The sequence below is a fragment of the Ovis canadensis genome, chromosome 23 (genome assembly GCF_042477335.2).
Source record: "Ovis canadensis isolate MfBH-ARS-UI-01 breed Bighorn chromosome 23, ARS-UI_OviCan_v2, whole genome shotgun sequence".
NCBI classification, from domain to species: Eukaryota; Metazoa; Chordata; class Mammalia; order Artiodactyla; family Bovidae; genus Ovis; species Ovis canadensis.
This window is the reverse complement of record NC_091267.1, coordinates 43,815,623-43,840,378: the sequence shown is the minus strand read 5'-3', so window position 1 is coordinate 43,840,378 and position 24,756 is coordinate 43,815,623. Positions and strand designations below refer to the sequence as shown.

Genomic DNA, 24,756 nt, shown 5'->3' with positions numbered 1-24,756 from the left:
AACAGTGGTGAGTTAACAACATGAATATGCTTAAAGCTACTGAAATGTACACTTAAACAAGACTAAAATGGGAACTTACCTATGTTTTACCACCACCACCTCAATAAGAAAGAAAAAACTGCAAATGTCTCTTTACCAACTCACATGTGAGCTCAGACCACTTCTGTACTCAGCTCAAGTTTATTGCAGAGTCCTTCATTGTGTTATAAAAAACTTGTCAGGTAAAATCTGAGTCAGATCAAATCCCTGGAAATAACTGAGCTTCCCCGGGTTTTTTCCCTTTGACAAATTCTAGTTAGAGTTTTGGGGGGAGGTAGGAAGGGCTCAGTCTTTGGTCTGCAACAAATACATGATTTAAAACTTATCTTTATGTGGTAAAGAGAAATATCTAGGAGAAGGCATCTGTCTAGATCCTTGGAATTACATAGGCAAAACAGCCTTCTGTTCAACAATATTTTAATTTATTTGGCTGTGCCAGATCTTAGTTGCAGCATATGGGATCTAGTTCCCCCACCAGGGATTGAACCAAAGTGCCCTGCATTGGGAGCATGGAGTCTTACTTAGCCTCTGGACCACCACAGAAATCCCTTGACAATATTTTAGATGTGTCCTCTATGACTGTCATTCTGTAGACGTGACCTTGTACTTTGCACCTTGAAAATGCAAAATCTAAAGCAGTTTGTAGATTAGTGAAATAATGAAATGGAATCCTTTGCCTCGTGTCATGGATGTAACACTAGTTGAGGGAACTGGAACTGATTGCCTTGTTTTGTCTTGGGAAGTTATGAAACTAAAAGTCCATGTTTTTACTTTTTCATTTCTCTTGGGGTTTGGGTTGGTTTGGATCGACCACATAGACTGCAGGCTTAGTCTTCTTGCTTCATTCTTTGTGGCCATCCACAGATGCTTGGTGGATCTGTCCACTCGGCTTCAACACCCACTTCCTTTAGCCTCATGGTAATTTGTTATTAGTTTTATTGGTGCCCTTCTATTTTCCAGAAATGGATTTTTTGTTTGTTTGTTTCTGGAAACAGCAGCGAGAGAAATCGTTAGATGTTAAAGAGTAAGAACACAGCTTTCTCCGGTTTTCTTCTTTTCCTTCTTCATATAGGTATGTCACTCACTGGTTTTTTAAATCTACTCAACCTAAAAACTGATCTTCATCTGTGGTTCATCTTTTCCTCTTTCCTATGGTTTCTTGGTAAGGAATGCTGTTGCTGATGGCAGAGAGGGCCTATCAAAATCACATTTAGAGAAGTGCCTATTTGAGATACTGGTATTATTCAACTCTTTCTCCCACAGCCGTGCTGTGAGTTTCCCAGAAAAATGTCTTCCAGAAGTAAAAGGGAGACTCTTAAACAGAAGAAAAGATTCTTCCTTATGTCTGATCCAAAAGGAATGAAGCCTATGGTAGAGATGCTAGAAAAAAAAATTTAATTGATAATGAAGAAATTAAGGGGCAGACCCAAGTCAAGGAGCCCGTGTCTCTGCAGATTTATGGGAGCAGGACTGGGGTTAGGTGGTGGAAAATGAATAAACCTACTTCTCCTTTCCCTTCTTTCATCTCTTAGAAGTCACAAGTTCCCATTTCCATTCCCTGGAGAACTAGAAGGAGTAAATTAAGATGTTAATGTGAATCTCCAATACTTTGACCACCTCATGCAAAGAGCTAACTCATTGGAAAAGACCCTGATGCTGAGAAAGATTGAGGGCAAAGGGGAAGAGGACAGAAGAGGATGAGATAGTTAAATAGACTCACTGACTCAATGAACATGAGTTTGAACAAACTCAGGGAGAGAGTGAAGGACAGGGAATCCTGGCGTGTTGTAGTCCATGGTGTCAAAAAGAGTTGGACATAACTTAGTGACCGAACAATAACAACAAAAACAAATATGGATCTCCATTTTAGGATGTGTTGAATTTGAAAGCATCTTGATACAGATTTTAGTCTATATTTTAGTAATTTTTTTTGGAGGAAAATTGCTTTACAATGTTGTGTTGGTTTCTGCTATACAAGAAAGTGAAACAGTCATCACTTTATATATATATCCCCTCCCTCTTGGGCCTCCCTCCTCTTTCCCATCCCACCCCTTCTAGGTCATCACAGAGCACCAGGCCGGGCTTCCTGTGTTATATAGCAGCTTCCCTCTAGCTAGCTGTTTTACACATGATCGTGTATATATGTCAAGGCTACTTCTCAATTCGTCCCACCCTTTCCTTCCTGCACTGTGAAGCCCATTTTCTATATCTGCATCTCCATTCCTTCCCTGCAACTAGGTACATCAGTACCATTTTTATAGATTACATATATATGCATGGATAGATTTTGTTTTTCTCTTTCTGACTTTGAGTCTATATTTTAATATACCACAAATTTAGCCTTAACTAACTCTGCCACTGTTCCACTTAAGCCTGTTGGTTTCCCTTTCGGTTCCTTTCTTTCTTTGGTTTCCCTTTCCTTTCTTTCTAACCTTCTTCATACCACAAATTTAGCCTTAACTAACTCTGCCACTATTCCACTTAAGCCTGTTGGTTTCCCGTTCCTCTCCTTTCTGTCTTTGGTTTCCCTTTCCTTTCTTTCTAACCTTCTTCATTCAAACTGAGACAATAAGAAGTTTTGTTTATACAGTTAACCAAACACTTTCACCTCCATTACTTCACTTGGTCCTGTCAACCAGGAGTGTTAACCCAGTTGTACTGAAGATGAAGAAAGAGAAAGACATGTAGTAAGAGGAAGAGCCTTCTCTGACTCCAAGACGACTCCCTCCATCAGATGAGAACTCGCATTTGTCTTAGTCATGACCAGGCATTTTGCTCTCAATCGCATCTATTTTGTACTCATCTTTGGCATCTTAGACCCAAAACTGGCTCTTGCAGGAAACATATATAAAGTGAAATAGTGAATGAGCCTTTCAAATAATTCATTCTATGCTACTGCTGCTGCTGCCGCTAAGTCGCTTCAGTCGTGTCCGACTCTGTGCGACCCCATAGACGGCAGCCCACGAGGCTCCTCTGTCCCTGGGATTCTCCAGGCAAGAACACTGGAGTGGTTTGCCATTTCCTTCTCCAATGCAGGAAAGTGAAAAGTGAAAGTGAAGTCGCTCAGTCATGTCCGACTCTTCGAAACCCCATGGACTGCAGCCTACCAGGCTCCTTCGTCCATGGAATTTTCCAGGCAAGAGTACTGGAGTGGGGTGCCATTGCCTTCTCCAGTTCTATGCCACAGTATTCAGTAAATAAGACAAGTGAAAAAAAAGTCAACCAGTTTCTTTATCCATAGGCTAAGTTCCTAGTCTGTACGATGAAATAAGAAAGTGACTGCTTCCTCTTCTCCCTCCCCCTTCTTTCTCTCTTTTCTATGAAGACTTTGGCTCTTGTGGTTAGTCTGCTGTCATCGCTCTTCTAAGGTCTCCTGAGGTTCTGTGATGATTTCTCTATAGACAGAGCCTGCTTCCTGATGTGCTGGTGGGTGGGGAGTCTAATTCAGAGACATTGAATGAGATGCAGCTGGCTTTGGAAACCTCAGTAAGACCTTCCTCTCCTGGGAGTGAGCAGGAAAGGGGTGGCTTTGTCTAGAGTAAAGAGTAACTATTACTAGAGTGGTTGAGTCTTTGTAATGCCAAAATGAAAGTCTTTCAGTCATATCCCATGGACCATAGCCTGCCAATCTCTTCTGTTCATGGAATTCTCCAGGCAGTTCTACTAGAGTGGGTGGCCGTTCCCTTCTCCAGGGGATCTTCCCAACCCAGGGATCAAACCCAGGTCTCCCGCATTGTAGGTGGATTCTTTACCATCTGAGCCACACAGGGAATCCCTGAAATGCCAATGCCACCTTCAATTTTGGAAACAAGAAAGGAGGCAGGCAGGCAAGTAACAGAGAATCTCTTCCTCATGTTTCTAAGCTGATAAATACCCCTGCAACTCTGTGCCAGGCCATAATTCTTATAACTTGGCTTCTTAGGTCACAGAGTTCAACTCAGGGATGCCTGGAAGCTAAATGGGCATAGATGGACTTGAAATGGTAGAACATAAGTTCTCCATTCCTGACTGTAGCTCACCAGGCTCCTCTGTTCATGGAATTCTCCAGGCAAGAATACTGGAGTGGGTTTCCATTTCCTTCTCCAGGGGATATTTCTGACCTAGGGATGGAACCTGGGTCTCCTGCATTGCAGGCATATTCTTTACTATCTGAGCCAGCAGGGAAGCCCACTCTCCATTCTTTAGGTACCCCACTTGTATTCTACCCACTTCGTTTCAATTTGCATCATGCCTTTCTTCTTTTTCTTAGCACCTCCCCTAATCCTCTGTTGGAGACAAAAAAAAAGGGGGGGGGGGCGGGGGGGAGGTGTTTTCCAACCAAAGCAAGTTCTAGAGGAACATCTTCACAGCCTAATTAGCTCTTAGGCTCTTAATTTTGGAGAAACATGACTGTGTACGTTTCCTAATTAGGAAACCCAAATGGGAGCACTGACACCGCCTCCCCCAGGCAAGCCGAGTACACAGAACAGCTACCATCCGAGGGAGCTATGCCTTTTTCTCTTTGTAATTACTTTACCCAACTTCGGCTGCAGTTGAACCTTTTCTCAGATGAAGGCCTTGAACCCTCTGCTCAGCTATTATGTTGTGTATCAAATCACAAAGCAGTCTTGCAGCAGTCCAAGTTTAACACTTAAATGTTGTAAGATTCCTGCTGTTTTCTTTTCTTTGCTTGGACTGTGTCTCCATGTGCAGTTGCATATGAATTATAGGCAGAGGTCCTCACATTTCCTTTTGAAGGAGGAAAAGGAAATTGTTCATGCACATAAAAACAGATAACTTTTTTTTTTTTTTAATGAACCTAAAATTTTGCAAACTGAATAGGACCCTGATCTGGGCGGTCAGGTACCTTGTCTCCAGCAGAGGTACGAGACAGAGGGTGAGATACTGACAAAGTGCAAGGAAGAAAGGGGGCCCTCATACACAAAGCCAACGGAAGCATTTCCTATAGAGCGGGAATATCGCTCTCAAGCCCCATGGTGATCTAATAGCCTAAGCATCAGAATTGACTACCTTTGGCTGCCTTGATTTCAAGTGTCCTTGGTAATCAACACAAGGCCTGGCTCCTGTGGAATTCTAAACTCCACGTCTATAGCTATAGCAGGAGTTGTCTGGACAGTAACAACAGGAGTTTCAACACTGCCATGTGGACAATAGATAGCCAGTGGGAAGCTGCTGTGTCATGCAGAGAGCTCAGCTTGGTGCTCTGTGATGATCTAGAGGGGTGGGATGGGGCAGGGGTAGGGGGGATGGGAGAGAGATCCGAGAGGGAGGGCATATATGCATACATATAGCTGATTCATTTTGTTGTACAGCAGAAACTCACACAGCATTGTAAAGCAATTATGTTGTTTCTAGTTGCCAAGATGTGTCTGACTCTTTGTGACCCCATGGACTGTAGGCCACCAGGCTCCTCTGTCCATGGAATTTTCCAGACAAGAATACTGGAGTGGGTTGCCATTTCCTTCTCCAGGGAGTCTTCCTGACCCAGGGATCGAATGCGTCTCCTACGTTGGCAGGTGGATTCTTTACCACTGAACCACCAGGGAAGCCCAAAGCAATTATACCCCAGTTAAAAAGAAAAAAAAAGTATATTTCTCCAAGCCACCAGCTCCTAATACTGATAACCAGCCAGTTAACCGCTGCACCCACAGCCTTCATGTTAAGTAGAGGGCTGGTTCCCCTTTCACATTCCAGAAAGATGCAGCCTCAGGACAGAGACCCTCCTCTTCTTATGCTTTCTGTTTACAGACTTCTTTTGTGGATAGAAGGAACCTAACCCTCAGGAGGCTGTCAGTATGCAGGCAGATCTTTTCAATGGTTTCTCCCTGCTCTCCAGATTTTATCAAGGCCCTGATTGCTCTGGCCCAGCTCCCTCTGCATGGAGGCTTCTCTTTCCTGACTCTGGATTGCCCCGAGTACTTAGGGTCCCATTTAGCTCCTTCCACCCAGCTCTCTGCCCCAGGACCTTTGCACAATTTGTTGCTGTTCAGTCGGTAAGTTGTGTTTGACTCTGCGATCCCATGGACTGCAGCACGCCAGGCTTCCCTGTCCTTCACCATCTCCTGGAGTTTACTCTGACTCATGTCCATTGAGTTGATGATGTCATCCAACCATCTCATCCTCTGTCATCCCCTTCTCTGCCTGCCTTCAGTCTTCCTCAGAATCAGGGTCTTTTCCAGTGAATCGGCTCTTCGCATCAGGTGGTCAAAGTCTTGGAGCTTCAGCTTTAGCATAGTCTTTCCAATGGATATTCAGGGTTGATTTCTTTTAGGATTGACTGGCTTGGTCTCCTTGCTGTCCAGGGGACTCTCAAGAGTCTTCTCAAGCACCGCAGTTCAAGAGCGTCAATTCTTCGGCGCTCAGCCTTCTTTATGGCACAAGAGGAACCTCCTTTATGTAGGAGGGTCTTTCTCTCCTCTAGCCTAGGAACTCTTGCTCATCCATTAGCTCAAATATTTCTTCCAGGAAGCCTTCCCCTTAGAACAGCTCAGTCCTGAAGTTTGATCAGTAGTTAGGGTGTTTCCAACCTGGAAAGCACTCATAGTTCATTGGCCTTTTCCTTTAGAATACTAACCAGTTTGCAATTTTGTGTTTATTATTTGATTACCATCTGCTTCTACAACGTAAGAACTGTATCTGCCTTTTCTCACTAGTGTCTTCAGGGCCTAATGTAAAGCTTGGCATACAATTTGTGCCCAATAATACTTGTTAATGAGTGAGCGAATGAATATAAAGGAAAGAACACATTAGAAAAACAATTGAAACGAAAAAAAAAAGAGACCAAGATTGTTAACAAGTAGGTAAGGGAAAATCCCATGGACAGAGGTGGTCTGGCAGGCTATGGTCTGTGGGCGTGTTCAGTCATGTCCAACTCTTTGGGATTCCATGAACTGTAGCCCACCAGGCTCCTGCCTGTGTCCATGACTCTTTGCAAAGAGTCAAACGGGAGTTAGTGAGTAAATACACAAGGAGAGGAATTACTGCCCCCAGGATTTGGTGATTTTATCAGTTTGGAATCAACGTTTTTTTGACACAGGTTTCTGAAGTCCTAGAGAATTTTTCCTAAAAATCGAACACCCTTACCCAAAAGAATTGAGAGCAGGGACACAAGTATATGTATTCCAAGGATCATGGCAGCATTATTCACAATAGCCAAAAGAAAGGAGGATGCAGCCCAAATGTCTACTGATGGATGAACAGATACACGAAATGTGGTCTCTATACACAATGGAATATTATTCCATCTTAAAAAAAATGAAATTCTGACACATGCTATAACATGGATAAAGCTTGAAGATGCCAAGTGAGATAAACTGGAAACAAAAGCATACATATTGTATACTTCCACTTACATGAAGAATCTAGAGTTGTCAAATTCACAGAGAACATAGGAAGTTAAATGGTGCTTTCCAGGGGCTGATGGAGGGTGGGAGAAGAAAAAGGAAGGAAGGAGGCGTTAATGTTTAAGGGGTGTGGAGTTTGGAAGATGAAGGTGTTCCAGAGATGGATGGTGGTGATGGGTACGTAGCAATTTGAACATACTTCACACCGCTGAGCTATACACTAAGAAATGGTTAAAACCATTCTATGGTATGCATTTCTTTTCTTTTTTGTTAGTCGCTCAGTCGTGTCCGACTCTTTGCGATCCTATGGAGGCCCCCCCGCCCTGGCTCCCCTGTCCATGGGATTCTCCAGGCAAGAACAATGGAGTGGGTAGCCCTTCCCTTCTCCAGGAGATCTTCCCAACCCAGGGATCCAACCCAGGTCTCCTGGATTTCTAGCAGATTCTTTACCATTTGAGCCTATGTATATTTTACCATAGTTAAAAAGCAACGAAATGTTGAAAACACAAACACATACCCTTAAGATTCCCTCAAGTTCAGATCCATTTGCTTAAAGTGAAGGCCCATTCATTGTAGGTATATAATTCTGTTTAAAATGCACCTGCTTATTACGCTTTGTTTTGTAATTTCTGTTTTTAAAATGTCCAGATCTTCCTCTTTGCCCTCATGTTGAGTGGTGGGTAGGAGCAGTAGTCATGCAGTGTGGGCATCCATGCCTTTTTCTACAGAGGTACCTTCTCCTCTGATGGTAGAGTTACGCAGAAATAGAGTACCTCCACAAGACATCGGTCTTGAAGGTGGCACAGTGATAAAGGATCCACTTGCCAATGCATGAGGAGATGCAAAAGAGGCAGGTTTGATCCCTGGGTTTGGAAGATCCCCTGGAGTTGGAGATGGCAGCCCACTCCAGTATTCTTGCCTGGAAAATTCCATGGACACAGGCAGGAGCCTGGTGGGCTACAGTTCATGGAATCCCAAAGAGTTGGACATGACTGAACATGCCCACATGCAAACTTTCATTTCACACTACTTACCAATTAGAAACATCTCTAGGAGAGACCAATACAGCCTTTAATTGTATCCTCTCTCTGAATTTGTAAATTTGATTGGCTCTCACATCCAATCCGTTATTTATCTATAGAGATAATCTGAAATATGGAGAGTTTAAAGCCGAATTTAGACTTTCATTAGGATCACGCACAAAAGAGTACAGCTGGTATATTAATCTCTAACATTGTAGTGAATGAAGAAAGATCCTCTCTGATGCGGATAAACCCCCCCTGTAGATTTCCAGAATCCCAGTCCTGAAAAGGCTTACCCAGAAAATTTGGCAAGTGATGATGAAAATCTGTGTCCAAAACCACCATCTCTGGACATTTAAAAAAATGAGTTGTAATTATCAGACAATATTATATTTGTTTCAGGTGTACAACATATTCAGTATTTTTTCAGCATTTTTATGCATTATGAAATGATCACAGCAGTAAGACCAGTCACCATAAAAAGCTGTTACAATATAATTGACTATATTTCCTATGGGAATATTATACCCTGTGACGTATTTACTTGTCATCACACACAAGCATCATTGGTCTAACTCGCCACCTTAGAGGTAGAACAATTAGAGAGCTCAGCTAAGGATGTGTTCTTTGTCTTTTTTTTTTTTTTTTTTTTGCTTCATTGTATGGTTTGCAGGATCTTAGTTCCCCAACCAGGGATTGAGCCCTTTTCATAGTTGTGGAGGCACTGAGTCCTAACCGCTGGACCACCAGGGAATGCCCTGTCTAAATATTGTGTCTTAAACTATTTGTAAGCAGTAAGAAAAGGACTTTGAAGTTGCCTTCAACGTGAATTCAGTCTTCTGGGGGAAACAATTTTCCATAACCACTTTTGAACTCCAACCTACAACCAGGTAGTTGGCAGACATGGGAGGTTGCTGAGTCCATCGTGAATCTAGTGAAACCATGAATCTTCTCTCTTCCAATGTGAAGTCACAAAATAATCCTCATTTCCTTTGGGGAGTTCTTGTCCCCTTGAAGCACATCTGTTGACTCCAGGTAAATTACCCTGTTCTCCATTCTCTTCCCCCCTACTCCCGAGAGGCCTTTCCTCATTATTAAAAAATCACATAATTTCATATTTAAAGAGGACCTTCAGGTTCATGTAATTCAATCAGTTTTTTTTTTTTAATAGTCGAAGAAACTTAAGCTCAGGGAGATTAAGTGATTAATGTCTCACTGGATTAAAACCAACCTATCTAGAATTAGTTGTAGGCTCTTTTGATGGTCCTCATTCACGTTTGTCTAAATGTAACTCATGAGATCTTGATCAGGTGGACCCCATTTTAACATGTGGAATTTACTATTTTTCTTTCAGAGTTTATTGGATAACACTTTGGAATCCATTGAAGCTGGGCATGATGTGAAGAGTTGAACATCATCGAGTCCCAGTGCATCGTTTCAAAACCATAAGCCCCAGGTCCATAAACCCAAACTGCACCTGCTTCTTGTCCTGGAATGTTTTTATGTAAATCTCCGGAGTTTGATGAGGATGTTTGGTTGTGGAGGGTGCAGGGACGGGAACACAGATGAGATTATACTGAGCTGGACTGTGTGGGACAGGTTGTGGCGGCCACAGGATAGGTGCTAAGAGAAGACAAGGGGACGAATTAGTGAAGCTCCATGACCAAGCCACGTGCCTCCTGGAACATCTGAGAGAGGAGTGTGGTGTGGTGAAAAGACTATCGGTTTAATGGTCAAAGTCGATTCTGTCATTTACTACCTGTGTAACCTTGGGCTTCCCAGGTGGCTCAGTGATAAAGAATCCACTTACGAAGCAAGAGATATGGGTTTGATCCCTGGGTTGGAAAGATCCCCTGAAGAAGGAAATGGCAACCCACTCCAGTATTCTTGCCTGGGAAATGCCTTGGACAGAGGAGCCTGCCAGGCTACAGTCCATGGGGTCACAAAAAGTTGGACATGTTTTAGTGACTAAACAACAGCAACCTTGGGCAAATGAACTTGTGTACATCAGTTTGTTTATGTATAAAATGAGAGTAATTAATATTTACCTTGTGGTTGTGTTAGATGGATAAAAGATGACATAGATAAAGTCCCTGGTATGTACAACACATGCAAAAAATGTTCACATGTATGTACATATGATATATATATGTGCATGGTATATTTGTATATAGGGAGTGGGGTGAGTGTTTTTGTGTGTGTATGTGTGTGTGAATTGGATTCCAAAGGAAAAGTTGAGGTTTTTCTATTAAAAAGTGTTGTTTTTTTTTTTTTTTAAAGAAAACAGGTGATGCTCTCTATAACACACATTTCTGCAGTTTCTAGCAGTGTGTGAGGTATGAGTGGGAGCATCGTCACCGTCTATTCCTTCTTGCTTCACTCAGACATCATGGAAACAAGCCAAAAGGGAAACGGTATGACTTCAATGTATCCCCCACCTCTCAGAAAAAAAGAAAGCAAACAAAAAATTCTCAAAAAATTCTGTCAACTCGTAGAGTGTTTATTAAACATTTTATTTCCCCAGCACAAAATGGCGGGAAAGTAATTCCAACCAACAGTGTTTACTGTCTAATTGGGAAAATAATATTTTATACAGCAGACAACCAGAGAACCATTCAAGGTGGTATGCAAACCATTACCAACTCGCTCTGTGTTCAGAAGAATGGGTCTCAGGGGCTGGAGTTGACTTGTAAAGGCATCTTGGGGGGCTATCTGGAGTTGTATTTGAAAGTGAGCTTTGGAGGCATGAGTCCTTGAACCACTACCATAGTTTTGTCTGGTCACTAAATTCTAATCCTTGATCACCTCATTTTCAAAAAGAAGAAAATATTTGCTTCTCAGGTATTTTGAAGATTAAGCAGATAATATATATAAATCACTAAGCATAGACTCTGCCACATAGTGAGAAATATCAGCAAACTGGTCATAATATATTTCTCGTTAAAGGCGAATCTCAAATAATCACAAGTGTTGTCAAGGGTGTGGGGAAATTGGAACCTTCATACACTGCTCATGAGTGAGTGAAAGTCGCTCAGTCATGTATACAGTCTATGGAATTCTCCAGGCCAAAATACTGGAGTGGGTAGCCATTCCCTTCTCAACTCACAACCCAGGGATTGAACCCAGGTCTCCTGCATTGCAGGTGGATTCTTTACCAGCTGATCCACCAGGGAAGCCAAGAATACTGGAGTGGGTAGCCTATCTCCTGTCCAGCAGATGTTCCCGACTCAGGAATTGAACCATGGTCTCCTGCATTGCAGGCAGATTCTTTACCAGCTGAGCTACCAGGAAGCCCCATGGGGATGTAAAATAGTGCAGCCACTTTGGAAAACAGTCTGGCAGGTTTCCAAAATATTAAGCACAGAACTACCATAGGACCAAGCTATTCCACTCCAAGAGAAATGAAAACATATATACGCACAAACACATACACAAATATTCAGAACAGCATTATTCTTAACAGCTTCAAATTAGAAACAACGAAATGTCCATCAGTGATGAATGGATGAACATAATGTCGTGTATCCACACAATGAAAAATTATTCAGTAACGGAAAAAAATGAAGCACTAATACACACTAAAATATGGGTGAACCTTGAAATCCAGATGAAAGAAGCCAGGCACAAAAGATCCATTTATGTGATTTATGATTTTATTTGTGTGAAATGTCCAGAACAGGTGGATCATCCATAGAAGTCAAAGTAGATTTGTGGCTACCAGGGGACAGTGTGGGTGGTGATGAAAAAAGAATAATTGCTAATGGATCTGAGTTTCCTTTTGGGATGATGAAAATACCCTGGAATTAGTGGTGGTGGTTGCCCAACATTGTGAATGTACCAAATGACTGGATGCTTTAAACTAGCGAAGTAGATAGCATGTGAACTAAATCTCAATAAGGCAGTAAAAAAAAAAAAAAGTGAATTTTTTTTTCTTTTTATTTTGTATTGGGATATAGCCAACTGGGGATTTCCAGGTGGTGCTAGTGGTAAAGAACCCATCTGCCAATGCAGCAGTGGTAAGAGACATGGGTTCAATCTCTGGGTCAGGAAGATCCCTGGAGGAGGGCATGGCAACCCACTCCAGTATTCTTGCTGGAGAATCCCGTGGACAGAGGAGCCTGGCAGGCCATGGTCCATAGGGTCACAAAGAGTCAGACACAACTGAAGCGACTTAGCACAAACACACATACATATAGCTGATTAACAATGTTGTGATGGTTTCAGGTGAACAGCAAAGGGACTCAGCCATACATATACATGTATCCATTCTCCCCCATACTCCTCTCCCATCCCATATGCCACATAACATTGAGCAGAGTTAAAAGACATGAGGCATTTGGACAAGTGGAGAGAAGCCAGCCAGCAGAGCAGAGCAGACAGGGACCTTGGGATCCAGGCAGCTGAACCGAGGATTTGAGAGAACTGTGGGAGGGGATGGGGCGTCAAGGTAGGTCGGTGAAGATCACGTTCAGTGCTAGCTTGCAATGCAATCTGAGGCCACCTTGGGGTGGTACGAAGGGCAGAAAAAATGGAATTTTTCAGATGTATCAGAATGTAGCATGGACTGGAATGAGCAGGGGGGAAAAATCAGAGAACTCTAGAGTAGTTTCTGACAGAAGAGGAGACGTGTGTGCGTGTGTGTGTGTGTGCGCACGCGTGCACTGTGTGTGGGTCCTGGGTGCGTGTGTTAGTCTGTGAGGGACCCGCGGGCATCAGGGCCGGGCCTCCTTGTGGCTGCAGTGCGGGGTCCGGCCTTCCGGGGGCGCTATGACCGCGAGCGGATCCGCCTGGTAGGGGTTGCACCACCACGTGGCGAGAACCCCCATCCTTGCTCACAGCCCATCTCACTTTCTGTGAAAATTGTCCTTGAGGTAGGAAGGGCCTGATTTTCTGTACAGAACAAACACAAATACGATATTTCATATCTTCTCTGCCATTTTCGCCCTTGTCTGTAATTGGAAACTCTCGCCCCCAGTCTTACCTGTAGGAGTCTGTCTTCAAACGTGCGATCCTGTTTCTCCCCTTGCCAGACCCTCCCCGTCTGTCTTCTGTTTTTTTCCTTCAAACTGTCAAGATCTCTGATTTTATTCGTCAGTTCTTTTGATTAGGGACGGTAACGGAGCAGGGCAGGAGGGATGGCAGGTGGGGGGGAGAGGAATTCTTCTATTTCATTAGTTCCTGATGAAGCCTGCGGTTTGGCCAGGCTGCTTTCATAAATCCACACACTTTTCCGTCTGACAGCCCTCCCCTCTCCGTCTTTCTTGCAGACTCCGGTTTTGTGCTCAGTGGCGTCTTAACTCACCTCCAGCCGATTCTGAACGTTGAGGTTCTCTTTGCCCTTCAGCTTGCCATTCACCATTTTCTTCTTATTCCTGGATTTTGCCCTTTTCCCTCAAGTTCACCGTTCGAGACTTTCTCTTGGGAGTCACCCTCAATGACAGCATCAAACTTGTCTCTGGTGGGGATGTGGCTGCCTGCAGCCGGGCCTATTAGACAGCCTCTGCCCCGGTGCAGAGGAGTCCCTGTGCCGAGTTAGCATGTTCTTATCATCCTATATCGTGATCAGTGCCCCAAAGAGAACTGAACTACCATCGTCTTCAACAATTTTAATTGTCAAAGCCCCCAGCTTCCCTGGTGGCTCAGATGGTAAAGAATCTGCCTGCCAATGCAGGAGATGAGGGTTTGATTCCTTGGGTCAGGAAGATCCCATGGAGAAGGGCATGGCAACCTGCTCCAATATTCTTGCCTGGAAACTTCCATGGACAGAGGAGCCTGGCAGACTACAGTCCATGGTGTCACAAAGAGTCTGACATAAATGAGCAACTAACACACTTTCTCTGAGGGATATACCTGGATTCTGACTTTTAATTTGCTTCTGAGCCTTTGTTTTGTGAACGTTGGCCAGTCTTTCAGCTTTATCAGTGAGAATGCATTTCAGGAGTCTCACACATCCGCACCTTCTAGGTGAGAAGGAAGGCAAACAGCCCTCCAGGGCTGCCTTGATCTAGTCCCAACCCCTCAAGGCTGCCTTGCTACCCAGCATACAGGAGGGTTAGCTTCCTACTGCCACCTTCCTCCTGACAACACAAGAAAGTTTCCAGGCCTTGCAAAGTTTCATACTCTGGTCCCTATTGTTGGCATCAGTCTTCTGGATTGTGAAGGGCCTTTTGTTTGAGACCTTTCAGTAGAAACCAGAGCTTCTCCGCTCTTGTAATGAAGCAATACGCCATTTCATAGAAACCAAGATGACATCAATTTTAAGACATATTTTATGTCCCCCACACAAAAAAAGAATGTAGCCAATTAAACTATGACAATCATTGATTGGAAGACCATCATGTGGAAGAAAATATACAACTTAGAATCATAAAATATGTAGCACACTGGTTGCATGTTGAGGTCAACCTGACAGGGTCTGAATCTCAGCTCTGTTTAATGTCTGGCCTGGGGCAAGCCACTTAACTTCTCCTTGCCTCAGTTTCTTCACCTGTTGGGATGATCATAATAGTATCTACTTAGAAGGATAGATAAGGATTAAATAAGTGTCTACATACACAACACTTAGTAGCTGGGTATAATAAAGGCTCAATAAGTGTCAGCACCTTTTATCTGAACGCTAATAAAGAGTATGTGTGTGTGCATTCTCAGTCGCTAAGTCATGTTTGACTCTTTGCCATCCAATGGACTATAGCCCACTAGGCTTGTCTGTCTGTCGCGTTGTCCAGGCAAGAATACTAAAGTGGGTTACCATTTCTTCCTTCAGGGGATCTTCCCCATCCAGGGATCGAACCCGGGTCTCTTGTACCTTCTGTATTTGCAGGCAGATTCTTTACCATTGGTGGAGGCAGGAGGAGAAGGGGACAACAGAGGATGAGATGGTTGGATGGCATCAATGACCCGATGGACATGAGTTTGAGCAAGCTCCGAAAGTTAGTGATGGACAGGGAAGCCTGGCATGCTGCAGTCCATGGGGTCACAAAGAGTTGGACACGATTGAGGAACTGAACTGACTGAATCTTTACCACTGAGCCGCCTGAGAAGCCCCTTTTAAAAATATTATAATCGCCATGCATCTTAGACTGCATTAACTGTTGCTGATTTATCTTGACATGCTCTATTTTGAAGTTTCTCTCTCTCTCAATAGCCACTTACCTGTTTAAAAGTGCAAGTTGCACATTTGTTAAGGCTTAAATTGGCTAGGTTTTTTTTTTTTTTTTTGCCTCTGTATTCTGACTCCATTAATGGTGGCCTCAACAAAGCAGAAAGCGATATCCACAGTATCATTTTGAGGATTTGGGCAGGAAAATATGAATAAGGAAAGAAAGAAAATAGTGGGGAAGCCAGTAGTTCTTTGTTCATTAACTGAGAAAGAAGTGGCTATTTAAAAATGGATTTTCAAGAAGGAAAAAAGAATCAAGTCAAAATAAAAGTTAATTTTAAAAAGTTTAGTTTCTGTTGAAGATTGCTGATCTTTTTTTTTTTTTTTTAGAGACATTTAGAATCAGAAAAATAACAGTTGCTCAGCCATTCAACTTAAAGATATTTAAGTGTTTTAGTTGGCTTATAATCTGATGGTCAAAGTTTAAAAAATTATTTTAGTGAAAAATAGTTTAAAGCAATTTCCTCTACCCACCTTGGGCTTCCCAGATAGCACAGTGGTAAAGAATCTTCCTGCCAATGCAAGAGACCAGGGTTCAATCCCTGGATCAGGAAAGATCCTCTGGAGAAAGAAAAGGCAACCCACTCTAGTATTCTTGCCTGGAAAATCCCATGGACAGAGGAGACTGGCGGGCTACAGACCATGGGGTCACAAAGAGTGAGGCATGGCCGAGCAACTGAGCACCTGAATACACACACAACCTACCTTGAGATTAATGTATCTTTTTCTGTTTTTTCTGGAGTGGCATTTAGAACAATTGGATTTCATGTTACAGTCATTCTATCATTAAAACACTGAATCAGGTAATCATTTCATTTCATTTGCTTCACAGATGATCACCAAAAAGTACTCTTGTCATCAAGGCTTTATTGATGTCTATGGGGTTTTGTCCACATGGTACAAAGTTGACAAGCTAAACGGAAAAAGGAAAGCATGCTGGGCTGAGCAAATGAGTTTGTTTGTGGTATTTGTATTGTGGTTGAAGCAGATAAATGGCTAGAGAGTAATATTGCCATTGACTGGGAATAGACCGTGTGTCACATAGACCTCTGTGAATTCATCTGGGGGCCAGCTACTGGGGTCAGCCTCCATCTCTCTTAGAACCTTTTTCAGAAGAGAGATGTGAAGTTCTGGGCTGTTAAGTAAACTATTGTGTTTCAGTGAAGTTCAGGTATCATAGGTTGTAAGACCCACTATGGTTTTATGTTCCACCAAGAGAACAAAAATTACTCCCACAACTGTAGCACCATGATTTTTTTTTAATTCCTTAGAATTTTTATTGGAAAGGATTTTTTTTTTAAGTTTTCTTTGATGTGCACCATTTTTAAAAGGCTTTAGTGAATTTCGTACAATATTACTTCTGTTTTATGTTTTTTTGTTTTTCTTTTTTTGACCCCAAGGCATGTGGGATCTTAGCTCTCCAACCAGGGGTTGAACCTGCATCTCATGCATTGGAAGGTGAAGTCTTAACCACTGGACCCCCAGGGAAGGGAAGGGGAAGTCCCTGGAAAGGTTCTTGTACTTGTTTTGGCATTGATTTTGCCCCTATATATCTCTTGTGCATATGTAAAAGGCAAACTAAAAATGAAATACATTGGCTGAGATACTTACAAAAGTTCATTTTCAGAATGTGATTCTTATGAATTAGTTTCCTACTTGGAGTCTGTAATCTTCACCTTTTGCTGTGCAGGCTTGTCCTCTGTGCCATCAAAAGCATTGGTGATGGAGCATTTCCTAAAATGTTCTTCCGCCACTGTGTCTAGGATTCCCTTCTGAGTCACTTCACATGTTTTATGCCGGTCTAAAGGCAGTGATAGCTGTGGCCAACTACTGGTGGCTAACGGTGATGGTAAGACGTATTTTGATTTCAGAAATATTAAAATGTGGGTAAAGATGTGTCTCTTTGAAAAGTAATTTTATTTAATTGTGGCTATGCTGGGTCTTTGTTGCTGCACGGGCCTTCTCTAGTTGCGGCGAATGGCGGCTGCTCTTCACTGTGGTGAGCGGGCTTCTCGTTGTGGTGGCTTCTCTTGTTGCAGAGCACAGGCTCTAGGGTGCCCGGGTTTCAGTAGTCCCACCTTCCAGGCTCTAGAGCATAGGTACGGTAGTTTTGGCACACGGGCTTAGTTGCTTTGAGGTCTGTGGGATCTTCCCAGACCAGGGATCGAACACATATCTGCTGCAGGTGGGGTCTCCACCACTGATCCACCAGGGAAGTCCCAAAATGTCTCTTTAGGTTCACACTGAGGTCTGTCTCTCTCTTACCCTGGACACAAAGGAGGCTTTTGTCCTTTGGTTCCAGAAGTTGCCATTTCACACCAAAGGGCAGGGGCAAGTGCTGAGTTGAATCGGTATTTAAATCAGTATTTATATTAATTTATTGGTATTTATCGGTATTTATATTAATTGGTATTTTCAGCTCCTCACCTCTCACTCAACAGTTCAGATCTCCTGTGTTCCCTTTCAAACCTCTGATGAAGGCAACTGGGTGAAGCTTTGGGGGAAAAGAAAAATCAAAACCCAGTACAGAACTTTTTCTGGACCTGTTCCCTTTCAACACTCTTTGGAGATGTCAGCGAAAGTTCTCTGGAGCACATCATTCCGTAAACATGGGCATCTCCAAGGGATGAAGATTCTGTTGCTCCATTCTGTGCAAGGCAGTTGGCTAAGAAAATTGTGACGTTTTCCAGGTACAGATGACAATCGCTCTGAGGAAAGCACTGTTCTGAGTCTTTTGGGGATATGCTTTTATTGGCTTTCATAACCTACTGCTGCTACTGATGCTAAGTCACTTCAGTCGTGTCAGACTCTGTGCTACCCCATAGACAGCAGCCCACCAGGCTCCCCCGTCCCTGGGATTCTTCAGGCAAGAACACTGGAGTGGGTTGCCATTTCCTTCTCCAATCATAACCTACTGCTTATAGCTAAATGGGGCTGAGAAGGCCACATCTGTTGGGAAGGAAAAGTCTCGTGTCTGTGGGTTTTAGGGAACAATCTGCACCACCGTAATCTTAACACATAATTCAAACTGCCTGGAGAGATGAGCTCTTTGCCTAACACCCAGCAGGACAGATCGCACTCAGGAAGGTCACCCAAGATGCTCGCTGTTTATGCATGAAAATGCGTCAGTCTGTCTTTTCCATTTTGCCATTTCCCGTTTTCTTTGAGCACCGGAGTTTGTTTATTCGATTGTTTTATATTTGGGCAGCTGGGGACTGAGATATTTCTTTTCTGTTTGTTTCTCCAACTCTTTTTACAGTTTAACAAGTCAAATACAAAACTCAGGGGACTTCATAAGCCTTATGATGGAGCTCTGAATAGCATCCCATTATTGATTGGAAATACTGCATTGGAATGCCGCGGAAGAGCCCCAAACCAAAACTTTTCAGATGCCTGAAGCTGTGAGCTTTCCAATTAGGCTGAAAGTTTCCCTTGATAACCAGTAGTGCTGAAGCTTTTAATATTGTTTTGGCCTATCAGTTCTTAGCACGATTTTCTAGTTATGAAGGCCAGCGGATCACTCGGTGTCAGCGAGATAGCTCATCCATTCCACTTGCATGCTTTCTGATCAAATATGCTATCTGAAAAAAAAGGAATCTTCGGCTTCACGTAAACCGATCATAATTGGGAGCAGTTCGTCTTTCCCTTCTTCAATGCTATCTCCTCCTGTGCAGCCTATTTTGCATCCAGAGATACATTTGAAAGTCGAAATCCCTTCAAGCTAAATATTCTAAACTGACAGAAGAATTTCTAGTGGCACACCAGCCTGGAGCCATGTTTTTATGAGGACATCACTTTCTATTTCTAAGCTTCAGTGTGCACTCTTGCTTCCTTATTGCTGGGAGCCATGCCACATCAACTTGCCTCCTTCTCAGCTTTTAATGTTTTTTTAATGGAGTCCAGTTTTCCGCCTAAGTTATGGCTAGCCTTCTGACAAACCATCAGACACCTAAGCAACCAGAATGGAGGTGTCCAGATGTGACATGGTGGGGTAAACTTGCATGCTATTGAATAAAACCATATTTTAAGAATTCCTTTATACCTGGCCTCTGAATGTGCCATGAAGGCTAAAAGGGGCTTAAGAAAAACGTTTTAAAAATTAATATGTGACCTGAAGTCTTTTCTTGTACGCCACTAGCAAAGGCAATCATTTCTCAATCTGACTGGCGTGGTGAGTGTGTTGCCGGAACAGTGAAATAGCAGCACAGCTGAATTTTTTTTTTTTTTCCTCAAGTTTAAAATTGCTCACGGAGCTCTGAGGTTAGTTATCTAATGAAATAAAAGCAAGCGTGCTTTGCATGTACCTGGTCGTTTAGAAGAACTTAAATAATTGTGAAGTACAAAATGATGAATCATTGCAGATGCAAATTCATCAAGGACAGTGGTATTTCTGTGATAAAGGAAGACATCTATGTTCTTGAAAGTCAGCAATCTATACAACTTGGAAGACATCTGCAGAACGTTTGGTAATTAAATATGCCCTCACCTGAGAAATAATGCCTGGAGTTGTCCTGCTGGTAAGTAAAAGGTATGCCTTTATACCTGGGTTTAACGATTTCTGCTTGGAATCATGTAGGTGTTCTGATTGTGAGGGTACACAATCTGCAGAATAATATGAGTAAATGTTCTGAAAGAGACAGAATTCATCTTATTTTTTTAGATTCACAACAGCTGAGTCTTTCTTGGGATTCAGATTTCAGCTCAATGTTTTCCCCTCCCCCAGGAAACCTTCCCCTCCTTGTGAGCCCACTCTGTGTCATCATCTTCCTTTATTTTTATTGTTGTTTGAAATGATTGACTTCATTTGTTGGCTGGTTTGTTGATGCCTCTGCCTGGTAGAAAATCAACTCATTGAGAGTGGGATGTTGTTAACCGTCTCCTTTATCACTTTACCCTAGCTCCTAGAAACAGTGACTGGTACATTGTAGGTTTTCAATAAATAATGAATGAATGCATGTATGAAAGCAGAATTCTGACTACAATATAACTCCAAAAAGAGTTATAGAACACTGGATGGCTCATGAGCTGGGTGCAAGATATGGCTGTTTATGACATCTGAAATGTAGTCTAATGAGGTCAGGAATTTTCTTTTTTCCTTTTTTTTTTTTTTAAATCCCACACCACATGGCTTGCAGAATCTTAGTTCTCAGACTAGGGACTGAACCTGGGTCACTACAGTGAAAGCACTGAGTCCTAACCACTGGACTACCAGGGAATTCTTAGGAATTTTCTTTATACTTGAAAAAAATTCCTACAGCATCAGGCATGGCATCTGATATTTTAAGCAATTGGAGGTGGATTAATGCAGAGGTGTTGGGGAGATGAGCTGGTATTACATTCATTCCAGGGCTGTTATAGGGAATGTGCAGGGAGGGGGTTCTCTCAGAGTGCCCACTGACTGGGTGTCTCAGGAATAAGACCTGCAATACCAAATTACCGTGATTGACAGGGACCATCCTTTCCAGTGTCAGAATTCCTTGAACAAAGTTTGAAATTCCTTGAACAAAGCATTTTTCCTTGGACAAAGGATAGGAAAGTATTTTAGCAATTGATCAATATTTTGGGTACTTTCTGTTAATACATCTTGCAGTCTTTTAAATTGGTAAAAACTGTTGTTGCCAAAAAAGCAGTTTGGCTGATGGAGTCTGATATTCATTAGAAAGATTAGTAACTTAAAGAAAAGTACTTCTTTGAATTTGATGTATTTTATAAGAAGGGGCCTAGTTTGATGTTGCCCAGCTTAACTTTTCATACAAATTGCCCTTGAGGAGTGTTTTTTAATCTGATGCATTTTTATCCCTATCTTCTGAAGTGGCATTAAAAGAAAAAAAAAAAGAAGGCTAGAGTAACATGGAAAGCAGCTTTTATTCACTCCAAGGACAACTAACGCACATACAACCAAGGGCAGAATTAGTCTCTAGGTGCATATATTAGCCTAAGGGTGTCATGGGTGTCTGTGTCTTACTCAGGAAACTCTTTAAAAAATAATTACCTTGTGATTAGTATCTGATGCCAGTGGTATATTTTCACTTAAAAAGTCTGAGGTCTTTATTTCCTTGAGACAATGAGTGAACTTCTTTTCACCTTGTTCTTGGCTGTGTTTCTTCCTTGATCTTAATATAGACACACAAGCCTTCCTGGTGGCTTTCCTGGTGGCTCAGATGTAAAGAATCTGCCTGCAATGTAGGAGACCTGGGTTCAACCCCTGGGTCAGGCAGATCTCCTGGAGAAGGAAATGGTTACCTATTCCAGTATTCCTGGAGCTTTCCTGGTGGCTCAGACAGTAAAGAATCTGCAATACAGGAAACACAGGTTCAATCCTTGGGTCAGGAAGATCCCTTGGAGAAGGGAATGGCAACCCACTCCAGTATTCTTGCCTGGAGAGTTCCATGGACAGAGAAGGTGATGGAGTATAGTCCACGGGGTCTCAAAAAATAACACACAACTAAGTAACTTACACTTTCACACACCAAGGCACTCTTGCTGGCCTGCTGCCCCCTGCCAATGGTAGATTTCCCAGTAACCATTTCTCTTCATACTCTAATTCCAGTCTGGTTAAATCACAAATACTTACTAATGCCTTTTTTTATATTTGAGATATATATATTGTCTACCAGAATTATCATTTTCTTATGGATTCTATCGAATGCTTCTGTTGGGTCCAGCTACCAACAGAAGCCATCAGAAGGATGAGTTTATAAGTTTGACTAAATGTGGGAAACAGAGACACAATAGTGCTTGCTCTTCCCGGTGAAAACTCATCGATCAAGTTTTGTTCATGTTCAAAGACTCTTCAAAAATGAGTTTGGGGGCAATTTAGGGTCCAGCCTTTAGTCACCGACCACTGCCTGACTCTTTCATCACTTCAGGGCTTTCAAGAGGACAGTGGAAGGTATGTGGATGATGGGCAATGACTGGATTGTGACCCACGTATGGAAAAGCCATAACCCGTGGCTTTGATGTCAAGAAGCCACAGCCCACCAATCCAATGATGTCAGCATGATGGGTGAGGAATTGTCAGGCTATTGTTATTGGCTTTTCAAAAATAAGGAGCTAGTAATGAGGGTTTCCTGGTGGCTCAGTGGTAAAGAGTCTTCTAGCCACTGCAGGAGACGGGTGCAGATCCCTGGTCTGGGAGAATCTCACATGCTTCAGAGAAGCTTCATAGCTGTTGTGCCTAAGCTCTAGAGCCCCTGAGCCGCAACTACTGGAGCCTGCCTGCCCTGGAGGCCGTGCTCTGAAACAAGAGAAGCCTCTGCAATGAGAAGCCCGCCCACCACAACTAGAGAGTAGCCCCAGCTCTCTGCAGCTAGAGAAAAGCCCTCTCAGTGATGAAGACCCAGCACAGCCAAAAACAAATAAACAAAATTATTTTTTTTTAAAGGAGCTAATGAACTCTTCTTCTAGGGAGGGACGTGAACAGGCTCTTTTGGAAAAAAAGAAAAACAAAAAATCTAATGTAAGTGCCCCACTGTTGGACTTATATGAAGTATTTTGCACTTGAAAGATGTGTTTTTCTGGTCACACAGTATGTGGGATCATAGTTCCCTGACCAGGGATCAGACCTGCACCCCTTGCATCGAAAGCATGGAGTCTCAACCACTGGCCCACAAAGGAGGTCCCCTTATTTGAGGTATTTTGTTCATGTTTTTTAAAATAGAGATGTGCAGGAAGAAAGGGCATGTCTGTGAAGATGATGAGATCAATAGTTGGGGCTCTTGGAGGATAGGGTATAGCCTTCTACAATTTATCATTAAAGTGTTTCATCATGTTTTTTCTAGAAAAAAAAGGATGAGAGAAGAAGAACCTGGAACAAGGGAGAAGGGAGGAAGAAGGATGGAGATGAGGAACATGGCCAACCTGGGTTCTCATTTGTAACTAGGAGTAAAGGCTTGCCTTCAGAAGCTTGCATGTCATATTTAACTGGTGCCTTCCTATAACATCTTGACTTAATAAAGAGACTAGCAAAAGGAAAAGAGAAGAAAAATGAAAGACAAAAATCCGCAGCAGGACAATAAAAAGTTTCCTCTTCACACCCACCGCCGTGGGGGTTTTTCCTTTGTGCCTCATGGCTTATCCCACTGAAACACATCAATTTTTGCTATTATGCTGGAAATGCCCGAAAAACATTTGAAGCTTCCCAGCCACCCCTTGGGGGTGAGAACGTTTCACAATGTGTCTCCAGGGAAGGCTAGGGGGCCAGGTTTGGGTAGAGAGGAGGCTTTCTCCCCTTCACAGGGGAACAAAGGACAGAACCTCAGAGTTCTTGACCCAATGTGTGACCTCGGGCCCAAGGCAAAACATTTTATCTCTGGGTCCTAGTGACATAAGCTCTCTGAGCTCTGTGATTGTGCTCTAGGAGGTGACCAAAAACCTTTGATGGAATTACTGCCTCCTCTCTCTCTCTGCCCGGCCACTTATTATTCTGTATATTTTCGAGAGCTGTGGGAAACTTTCATAACCAAAGCCTAAGCCAGGCGAAAACTTGTTCTATTTGGAATTTGTAATGAAGTCAAAACATGGCCTGGATTTTCTGAAAGGCTCCTTTGGCTGCCTGAGACAGCCCCAGGGCACAATCAGACAGGGATGGAGCAGGCCTGGGAGCAGATTTCGTTACCAAGAATAGGACACAACAATATTTGCCTCCAAAACACCACGGCTGCTATTTACCTTCTCAGCTGGAAGAAGTGAGAGATAAATGCAGATTTCATATAAAGCGCAAATACCAATTCTTTCATTTCTAATTTGGGGGATTTTTCCCCCCCCTCTGAGCTCCCTCTAAACAAAAGGTTAGGGAGAGTTTTTAGCATATTTGATTTCCTGACCTAAGGGAAGAAATTCTTTATTTCAGAACTTTTGACCCCCAAAGAGCTCTTACTTTTGCTTGAAAGCCTGAATAAAAATGGTTAGACGTGTAAAGCGATTGTGGGTTTTGCGAGTGCTTTCTTTTGTGCACTGAGCTTGTTGGGCTGTTGGTCTGCAGGGAAATACTATGAGAAAAACAAGTTTTCTCCTGGTTTGGTTGGAAAACTTTGCCTACTTTTCAGAAGCTCTCACAAATTATTTACTGGCTTAAACCTGATTCCTCCAGAGGAGCCTCGGTCCCTCGCAAAAGTGCTAAGTGGTAAGATGTAGTTCCTAATTTTTATTTAAGTCAAAGGTTAATAGTATGAGGGGGTTTGGTCCTTCACTG

The 24,756-nt window shown here is 42.8% G+C and overlaps 1 long non-coding RNA gene across 3 annotated transcripts in view; it reads left to right on the top strand.

Moving 5' to 3' along the window:
- Positions 1 to 24,486, top strand: part of LOC138428501 (uncharacterized) — a 34,493-nt gene extending 10,007 nt beyond the window's left edge. Inside the window, exons 2-8 of one of the 3 annotated variants that reach the window (XR_011252471.1) lie at positions 9,759 to 9,860; positions 10,685 to 10,818; positions 17,254 to 17,412; positions 17,983 to 18,253; positions 18,823 to 20,080; positions 22,433 to 22,569; positions 23,345 to 24,486. This is a non-coding gene — a long non-coding RNA (uncharacterized lncRNA). Of the gene's footprint in view, positions 1 to 9,758; positions 9,861 to 10,684; positions 10,819 to 17,253; positions 17,413 to 17,982; positions 18,254 to 18,822; positions 20,081 to 22,432; positions 22,570 to 23,344 lie in introns of those variants that run through there. The other 2 variants (XR_011252470.1, XR_011252472.1) reach the window with 2 other exon arrangements.
- The last annotated feature ends 270 nt before the right edge of the window (positions 24,487 to 24,756 follow it).